The following is a 10,103-nucleotide window of genomic DNA, read 5'->3' as shown; positions in this document are numbered from 1 at the left end:
CCGGAGCGCGTGAAAGCCTCCTCGCCGCATGAAAAGCCATTAGGGAGCGCTGATGTAGGCTCCCTAAAAGCCCTCGGATCCGAGCGCCGCGGTGCGGAGAAGGAGCCGGCCACGCCCACCACTGAAATTACGCTCTCTCCGTGCGAATGGGACGGCCGGCGCAAAACCTGCCAGCGCGCGCAAATCTTGGAGGCCATGGTGTAGCATGCACAATAGACTAACGAAATATTTGGTGTGCGCGAACAATGATCAGACACAGTACTTGTTAACAATCCCCAAAAATCACTTAGGTCACTTACACAACTTATCGGTTGACATCTTTCACATAAACTTAAGGGGTTTTATCGAATTTTAATCATTTCTCACATATCTTCGGTCTTCGATTCACTTACCCTCTGCTTGTCTCACGCTGCTAGTAACTGTACCAAAAGGGCGCCATCTGAATGTGTGTGGCGGCATCTTGAGCATGAGTTCAGATTCATCTGCATGGTACACGGCGACATGGCCCTTCTTGAAACCCCTTCCGGGTGGGTAGTACCGGCCGCCTGAGACTGAATCTGAAATACAGCAGTCATCACGAATGCATGGCTTGGTTTCTACGCTATACCGTTTAAATGAACCGTTGACAACTTGAATAAGTCCCAGCAAGACGAACAACCACTGCATTTTGATTAATTATTAGTTCGAAAGTCTAAGCAGCGTATCTCGTGTCATATTGTCACGTTGTAGGGGACGGTGAGCAGCCACATTGACATAACGCAATTCGCGAAGCGAAACTGACCGTTTTAATGGGCGAACCTGTGCCCAGCAAAACAAGTCACAATCAGCACAAAGATAGCGGTGAGCGCACTCATTGATCGTCCAAATCTGACCAGCGGGTCGCCGGCTTTTATACGTGACTTATCGAAGGTTCCAGCGTAATCGCTGGTGCTCGCATACCTTTCAGAAAGTACAACAATATATTCGCGCTGCGCATACACTCTGATTACAAGGTTCGGGGACAACACAGGCAACAGACAGAATCAGCTACAATAATCGAGAATGTTCTGATACATGAACCACGTTTGGCGCCAAGCGATAACGCTTAACATTTGTTAGCAGGTGAAAAGCAGTCACCCGAAAAATACTAAGTACGCGTGTATATTCAGCGTACACGCATGTATGCTGAAAATGATGACTACTGTTTAACTTTGATCACTTAAGGTTCGTTAAAGTGCATTCAAATATCTGTAAGTGACAGTATTTTTTACTCTGAACTGATTGAAGCATGAAAGACACTTCCTAGGGTTTAAACCGCGGAGATGGCCAGTTTGAAAAGAAGAACGCTGTGACTGCTGAGGCTTCGCGCCGGATACGCTCTTCAAAACTTACGAAAGCATATAGGAACTGACTGTGCTTTTTATATTTACGGTAGATTTAGAGGTATGCTTCTGTTATTTAAGGGGCAGAGTTATAGTTTTATCGTGATTAGATAAAAGTAATTGACAAACTTCTCAACTTGCATGGGACACCCGCAGCGGTGACCTAGTGGCAACAGATTTTTGCGTGCTCTCGTGTTTCTACGTAATCTCGGCTTCGACTACCGGCCGCGGTGGCGTCACTTCAATGAAGGCGAACATTGTCCAAGGAAACTTATTGGTTCATAAATGATGCGCAGAACTCTAAATTATATAATATTGATCCTGGAATAGAATTCAATATTCCGTTTAAAATTAACCGATCGGTTGAAGCAACAGTACAGGCTTCGGCTAGGCACTGCCTATACTAAAAGCTTCCTGTATAGGATAAGAAAAACTAATAGTGCTACATGCTCATGTGGAGAGGCTGAAGAAGACATAGAACACCTTCTTCTACACTGTAAAAAATATGATGCTCCCTGTAAGAAGCTTTCAGAAAACCTACATGGCTTGGATAGACGACCACTATCCATAGGAAAAATTTTGGGTCCATGGCCGACAGAAAAACTACAAAACATTGATGCACGCGCCTTAGTACAACTTTTGGAAGACTCAAAAATATCACAAAATTACTAAGTCAGATATCAGTTATTGCTGGCATTGTTATTGTTACCGGGCGCTCTGGATTACACGTTTGCTGTGTCTACGTGTTCACGTAGCATTTGCGTCTGCGTAAAAGACTGTTGTATTTAGAGCGCGGCATTCAAGAGGGACCTAATCTGCAAGTGCCCAACATCTTCTGTGTGATCATCTTTGTTTTGTGAACATTTATGCTCTGTGAACTCAAGTGTTGCGTGTGAACACTTCGGTTTTGTGGGTATTTATGTTATGTGAACTCTTCTGCTGCGCGAACATTTATGTTGCAGTTAAGACTTAGTACGTGAATGTTCGTACATGTGGTTATTAGTCCAGTTTTGTGATTTTTAACAACTTTCTGAGGAAAACTATCACGTAAGAGAAGAGGAGTAGCCGGCGCCACATATAGGCACCAACATCTCCTTAAATACATTTAATAATAATAAAAAAGGCGATAGCGGTTGTCTACTGAGCTTTGCTTGCCCGTCAAACGAACCTACATAGTAAAAAAATCAATCCAGAGCCCTCCTAGAGTATAACGCATAGTGCTTGGGCTGACTTAGGACAAAAATGACGATCGATCAATCAATCAATCAATCAATCATTTAATTAATCAATCACCTTAGGTAACTGGTCACCTTTTCGATAATAGCTTAGTTAACGATAAGTGCGCTCAGCACTGAGTGAGATGCCTACGTAGGGTTTTCTTCGTTTCATGCGAAAACGCAACCTTTGTACCGAGATAGTCGCTAATCGGCGTGAACCTCACATAAGGTGGCAAGCTCCATGCTTTTGTCACTCAAGAAAAAAAAATATTTGTTGAAACAGCAGTTAGAAGCTCGAGGAAGGGAAAATGTGCATGCAGTGCCTCCATGTCTTGTCAGAACCGAATAGTCATTATTCACAAATTAGTGGCCACTGCTCCTTAAAGATAAACTAAAGGGAAAGAAGGACACGAAGAAAGAAAGGAAGCGCGTGACAAGTTTTGCAGGTCTTGTCGAACCAGGTTTATTATACTGCGCAATTTTGTTCCATTAAATTTATCGGTGCGTGTCGTTACTACTCAGAAGGAGCGGTTGCACAACTGCCAAGTATCCAATAGGTTATCACGTATTTAAAAATAAAAAGTATTCCTTAATTCGTTTCTTCTTAGATCTACAAAAGAGTGGAACAGACTGCGTGAAGAAGTTACACGTATTATGTCCAACAGGCTATTCGCGTCAACACCCTAGCTGATGTGTTCGTTATGTGTTGCGGCTGTCTGCAGGTCGTCACATCTCCTTCAAACGTCCTGGTAGTGTTTTATCAATCATGTAAACCCCTCACCCACCCACTGCAATGCCACTTTATGTGGCCTTGGGTCAATAAATAAATAAATAAATAAATAATAAATAAATAAATAAATAAATAAATAAATAAATAAATAAATAAATAAATAAATAAATAAATAAATAAATAAATAAATAAATAAATAAATAAATAAATAAATAAATAAATAAATAAATAAATAAATAAATAAATAAATAAATAAATAAATAAATAAATAAATAAATAAATAAATAAATAAATAAATAAATAAATAAATAAATAAATAAATAAATAAATATCGAGTTTAAAACTGCGATTTTACTTAAACGGACTGACACATATATTTCGGGGAATTAAGGGACAAAATGGGCTCAACGCAACCTTGTACCATTGAATTTAGAACAACATTTCTTTGGAATTCTGCATTCATGTGTGAATGCAATTTAAGACTCAAATCGAGACACTCTAAAAATATCTTTCTATGTAGTCTTGATTTTATACCTAGGCCTTTGGGACAGCTCCGATGTACCTAATAAATTCTATGCTTTAACCCTTTGTGAATTATATATGAAATTAGCAGTATCTTTATTACAGTAAGAATATCTTAACAGTAGGATAAATATTTTTCAGGGACATGCGAGATTGCTTACGGTATAGAGAGCGTGCGAAACAATACAAGACATTAATGAATAGTCGTCGCCGCAAGAATTACGGAATTCAATGGGATAGGAAGCAGGCGACAGGACTCCTTAATTAAAAGCAGGTTAACAGAAATCAAATTCCCTAAGTAGTTCCCATTTAGTCAAGTGTTCTACTAAAATTCGTCTGCTCGGGTAACAGGATGATCAAGTAGTTGCGATAAATGACGTAGTCAAGGTAAAAACACAAAGACGTCTCGAAGCCGCACGGGTTCCTTGGTCACCTCGTGGGTCTGACCCGCACTGGCTCCGAAACGTCTCTGTGTCTGTCACCTTGACTTGGTCAGTGACTGCAATTTCTTCATCCATAGTTCCCATTGTATCTGAACAATAACCTGATTTATTCTCCAGTATTAGAGTCTCACGATATATTTTTTCTTAATGTAGGGTTGTCGGAACATCAAAGTATTGTAGTCGTATTCACATAGTATGGTGATGGCCGGCACCATGAACGAAGCAAGGGCTGTCATGACGCTGTTGCTTCCACCTAAAAGAGACACCGGCAAACGATTTTGTTACAACAAGAACATTTTGACTGGGAATGTTGCTCTGAGTGTTGTTACATATAGGTCCGTTTAATTTGAGTGTCAACTAATGAATTAATTGACCCCCTTTTTTGTCCCCTATATCATTTACAAAGTGAAAGGGGGTAGCCATCACCCGAAAACCACGACAGCGCCAAAAAAAAAAATAAATAAGGAACTGGGATGTGCATTATGAAGCAGAGGCAGCCGCATTTCTATGGACACGGAAATGCCAACACGCCCGTGTGCGTGCGTTGTAGTGCACGTTAAAAAAATCCCAGGTGATCAAAATTATTCCGGAGCCCTCCACTACGACGTGCCTTATAATCAGAACTGGTTGTGGCATGTAAAACGACAGAAAAAAGAAAGAACAGATAAGACGCGGCTAATAAGTACCAATAAAAGCTATTGACTTAGTACTTTTTATCGGGCTCCCACTAGGAACCCAGCCAAACATGACATTTTTGGTTTTCTGCATGCCACGCTCGCCGAAGAAATTATTGCCACAAAAAACAGCGTATTCTCATCGAAAGATGCGCTTTTTCAGTTTTTTTTTCTGTACTGACGGGTTCTTGACGCTAATGTAGACCCTTGCCGAGCGATAATTATTCTTATAAAGCACCCGAAGCATATTAAGGCGCGCCTTCGTCCAACCACTCGCCTCACGTAAAAGCCGGCTAATTTCCACTAACGAAGCATTGGCACGGCATGAGAACGAAGCGGCCGTATACGGTGATGCGGTCGCGAAAGTTAGAGGGAGTACTTCGTTCTTGCGAGAGTGAATCACGTGCTAAATGCATGCATAGCAAATGCGAACTTCTCTCCTCTTACCTGCTGCGCGTGCCGTGCTCAATGGGCCCGTCGAGCCAATTTTTTTGTCGCCCTCACGCGAGCAACGGGCGTTCAGGTGACTATTCCGGTTGGATCGTGACGATGGACTTTGTTTTCTTAGTGAACAGACGAACGAATGGCGCGTAGTATTTTTGGGGGAGTGGCAGATGGTTGAATGGGATCTGCGAACGCCGGTCCATCTACGATAATCTAGACCAACTGTCGCAGAATGTTACGGCCACTTCGTCCCGCACGCTTACATCCCTGCCTTCTCGTTCTCTCCTCCTCCTCCTGAGAGCTTCAGCGTAAAATGAAGGACGCTGGCGGCCAAAATTTAGAGAGAAAAATTGTGGAGGACGGCGTTATAGAAAGTCTCAAGTACCACGAAGACTGCAATGGCTGGTCCCTTGACCGCATTCGAATTACGGTTTCCAACTGCTGCAATATTCCTATATCTAGAGTACTAAACAGGCTGACAATGATGGACGAAATTTTACATGCTCGATGAAAAACACTATAATAGAAAAATTGTCTGTTGAATGTGTAATATTTAAGGACCTTGCTGTATATCGTAGATAAATATTGATGTTTTTAATGTACATTTGTAAACAGGGCGGCTGTTTATATTCTGTATGTTGTGAAAGAAGTTGCGTGCAAATTACTTCACCTCTGCTTGTTGCTGTCTTTGCGTTTCCTAGGGGTGGGGCGGCCGGTCAAAATGCCGTGATGCAGCTTTTCCCCCACTGTCTTTGTCACTGACGTACAATTTCGTACAACTTGAAGTCTTGGTAAGCACAATTTGCAGTAACGACGTCAAAAACTACAGTGCGATGACGACACCAGCGCGTAGATGATTATGGGCACGACTGCTCCACGACTGCAACATGATTATGATGGCACGACTGATGAGATGTTGCTAACCCGCGTTCGTATTGTTGGCGAATACATATAGTTTTTCAGAATATTGTACCTAGAGGGAACCGTGGCTCCAACGTCTGTACTAGTTTCTAACGGGCGCTATGCTATACCATTGGAATGCCAGGATGTGGGCGTGCGAAGTCTCTCTCGAACGTAATTTGGCTTAAAAATACTCATTGAGCACTTATAATTGGTGTGTTTTAGTTCTGGCCAGCATCGGATACAGACTACGTAGACACTAAGAAGAAAGCTTCGAGCCCAATTAATGGAGAGCGTTTGGAATCATCTGGAATACGTCTCTGCGACGTGACGCGACCTCATGTTTACAAGTTTAAAGATAAGAAATATCATAGCTGTATTTTAACACTGCGTGTGCGAACCTATATGAGAAACGCTACCTTTTCTTGTAAGCTGACGACCTTCTCGCCGACCTTTCAAGCCTTCTGCTCAGTCTTGTTTGTAGCAAAGCAGCCTTCGTTTGTAACAAGGTATTCTGCATGTCTTTTTTTCTTTGTTCGATGCATGGGTGCTTCGCAAAACTGTCTCCTTTAACGTCTTCGTCAGAATAGGAACGATACTTAAGAAGTCACTGTCCGCTTAGCCCTCTACGTTGCTGTCTTCGGCAAGTATTGGAACAGCGAAAATGCATTCTTAGAATGAAATATCATATAAATACTTTATTTGTCAGTAATATGTCTTCTGAAAGAGCTTACCCACATTTAATACAAAAAAAAAAAATAATTGGAAGAAACAGAAACAGACGATTGAAACTAAAGGGAGCGCAGACCTTGTAGTTTTTCTTCCAATTTCAGCCGCTGCCGGACTGCTCACGTTTGATATAATTGCAGAACCCTGGCAGGAGTTCTAATAGTTAAATAAAAAACAGTTTCTGAATAATAAAGAAGCGTCGGCATTTTACATGCTGTTTACCTAAAAAAATTAACCATTGTTTCAAACGGAACACTGGTGTTCAGACGCGCATTCATGGTGTCTAGGCTATCCGAGAAAGATGCCAATCCGAAGCTACCACATCCCATCATTCCCATACATGCAACAACACGGCAGAGCAACTTTTTCATCTAGGTAATTGTAGGAAACTGTATGGGCGGGAACAAATACAAGTATCGTTTACAACATTTTTTAAGGTCGCGGAAGTATGATGGTAATATTTGTAATGCACGACACAAAAACAGGATGGAGTACGCCTAACAGCTGTTACGCTAAACGGTGACTTCTCTTTCTTACGTGCAGAATGTAGGCCAGTGGGCGTCGGCACTTGGCACGTACAATGCGCAACCGTTATCAATTAATATTATTAAGTGAACTCAAGTGCACTTTCTGAATTTCATTTTAAACTCTGCTTTGTTTTAACGTTTAGTTCTAACACTTAACCGATGAAGGGACCATGGTGGAAAAACTAGGATTAACTTTTAACCCAATTAAATGTTCTTACGGTGGACTGAAATTTAATATGGGTGCGTTTTCGCAGCTATTTCTTTTTCGCTTAGCTGCATCACTGCCTTTATCTTTCGACCAAGTACATGTACTATCGACCAAAAAAGTTTACGGACCAAGAGATCTGACAAAAAGCTGAATATCTCCGCAACCTCAAAACGCAGCCTTGTATTCCCATTTCTAGCCTCTACTGGTATATGCGAACAACATTGTGATGTAATTACTGGCTACTTTTAAAGGCTGCTCGGATATTTAGCGTTTTCTGAGATCCCGTGGAACCTTGGTTGATAGTGCATCGGCTATAGCAGCTAGAAAAAATTGGAATAAAGGTGGAAGTACAAATAAAATCCTCGTGTACTCACCCGACATTTGTTATTTGATAAGAAGTACATGTGCAGACTAAGAATATGGTAGATGAACCTGTACGTGAAGTTGAGAAGCAATCAGTTGCATGCTTAGGAACACGTGCTCGCGGCTTACATTTGATGGAAATTCTATGCTAACACGCACCTTGCAAGGGCAGTGCACTTCTATAACTTGCTGTTACAGTCAGTAGTTTGACATCAGAGCTTTTAAAGCTCCGGTGTGCGGGAACGAAGTACTTATAATCCTTCTTCGTGCTATGGCTATAAACTGGTTATGTTCCGCAATGAGTAACATAATATAGTGTTTACGTACCGGGCATGAGTTTTGGGGAATATATTAGGCACAAGTAACTTTATGAACAGTTAGCTTCTCTGCAATTTGGATTAGATAAAGCTCATTTTTCATGCCGGTTTTTGGAAAATCGTTTCAATAATGTCAATAAAAATATTTCATAAAGAACCGCGCTCCGCTCTACAGTCGTTCAAGGCATGAATAATGGCTTCACAAAATATGATCACCTGACACGTAACGCACTTGATTTTGCAAAATATATGCTGAGAGGATTTCTGTGAACTTCAGCAAAATGAAACTCAATCGGCAAACTTGGTTTAGTGGCCATAAAGCTATCTACAAAACTCACCACAACGACTGCCCGAATGTTTACTGAAGGACTCGGATCCGTAAAACAGATAGTCTCTCACCAATTTGCGTGTTGTCGCGTACGTGTTCCGTGCAAATGACGATACATCGTGATGCTGTGTTGCTTAAAGTGAGCACGGGGCTTGAAAACAATAGCGAGACGACGTGGCGATGAAATGTCATAAAGTCACGATGTTGCTTCTCGGGTGTCGTTCATTGCAGGCGACCGTATGCAGTTTTCCTGTCCTCGCACGACGGCGCAGCCACGATTCTCTCGTAATATACGTGAGGGAAAAGGCGGTCCTTGTAGAGCCACAGCTGCATTGCGGGTCGTGGCGAAGTTTTGTCCCCCTCGGCTGGCATTCTCAGACAAATTTTGCCCAGGAAATATAATTAGGCACGTGCTTGTCTGTTCTTTGTCCGTGCGTCAGGGAGCAGCTGACGACGAAGGAGGGGCCCAAGGAAACAAACAAACAAACAAATAGAAAAGAATGCGTCCGCAGTGTGCTGCCTTGTGTTAACGAACCCACTTTCGACTAACTCAGCAGTGAGTTACTCCTTTGGAAGCTGCCGTGACAGGGGAGACGCGATGCCTACAGCAGCAGATCGAGGAGTTGTACGGCCTCTCTCCGAGAATCCGTGGCTCTGACTGGAAGAAATGTCCCTTTTCAGACCGCCTTTCCATATGCGAAGTCGTGAGGTGGTGGCAAAGGGTCTGAGAGCTCTATACAAAACGGCTATCATGAAACACTTGGCCAGAGTTGACGCGTCTGGCGGACGTTGCCACTAAAGTGTTTCTAAACTGAAGTTGGAGGCAAAAAAAAAGGACATTTGGGATGACAATGCGGAGATACAGCTGGCCAGGCTCTTCTCGAGGTTTCCGCAAATGAGCAGTGTACCCTGAGCATAAGATATTGTTCTGAAACGGCAATCTATTTGGAAAAAAAGGAGAATTTCGCGCACACTTTTCCCGAGCATTTTAGGTTGTGGCTCATCATGGACACTCCAGCACATGAACAGTCACGGGTAGGTAGGTAGGTAGGTAGGTAGGTAGGTAGTAAACTTTATTGACGTCCTGAAGTAGTCACGGGTGAAAAAAATAAACACAAAGTTGGGACACCCACTTTTTGTTTATTTTGTACAGTTGTGGTGGAATAGTCCAGCGCCTGTCATAGTTAATTGCGGCAGTCGGGATGCGGAAATGCTCAATCTTCGCAGCAGAACTTGCAAATGAAAGAAATAAAAATAAACCATTGTCTTATTTCGATTCTTTCCAAAATATACAAAACAATGTCCTAATCTGAGAGATTAATGATAAATTCAATTACTTC

The 10,103-nt window shown here is 42.1% G+C and overlaps 1 long non-coding RNA gene across 1 annotated transcript; it reads right to left on the bottom strand.

Annotated features, from left to right (window-relative positions):
* Window positions 1-393: 393 nt before the first annotated feature.
* On the bottom strand, window positions 394-8,406 carry LOC125945317 (uncharacterized). Its single transcript, XR_007466810.1, has 4 exons — window positions 8,278-8,406; window positions 8,126-8,187; window positions 4,464-4,519; window positions 394-557 (listed from the first exon to the last, which is right to left on the bottom strand). It is a non-coding gene; the product is annotated as an uncharacterized LOC125945317 (long non-coding RNA).
* Window positions 8,407-10,103: the final 1,697 nt, after the last annotated feature.

This window comes from Dermacentor silvarum, chromosome 5 (genome assembly GCF_013339745.2).
Source record: "Dermacentor silvarum isolate Dsil-2018 chromosome 5, BIME_Dsil_1.4, whole genome shotgun sequence".
Classification (NCBI taxonomy): domain Eukaryota; kingdom Metazoa; phylum Arthropoda; class Arachnida; order Ixodida; family Ixodidae; genus Dermacentor; species Dermacentor silvarum.
The sequence above is the reverse complement of the archived record's forward strand: the minus strand, read 5'-3'. Positions and strand labels throughout refer to the sequence as shown.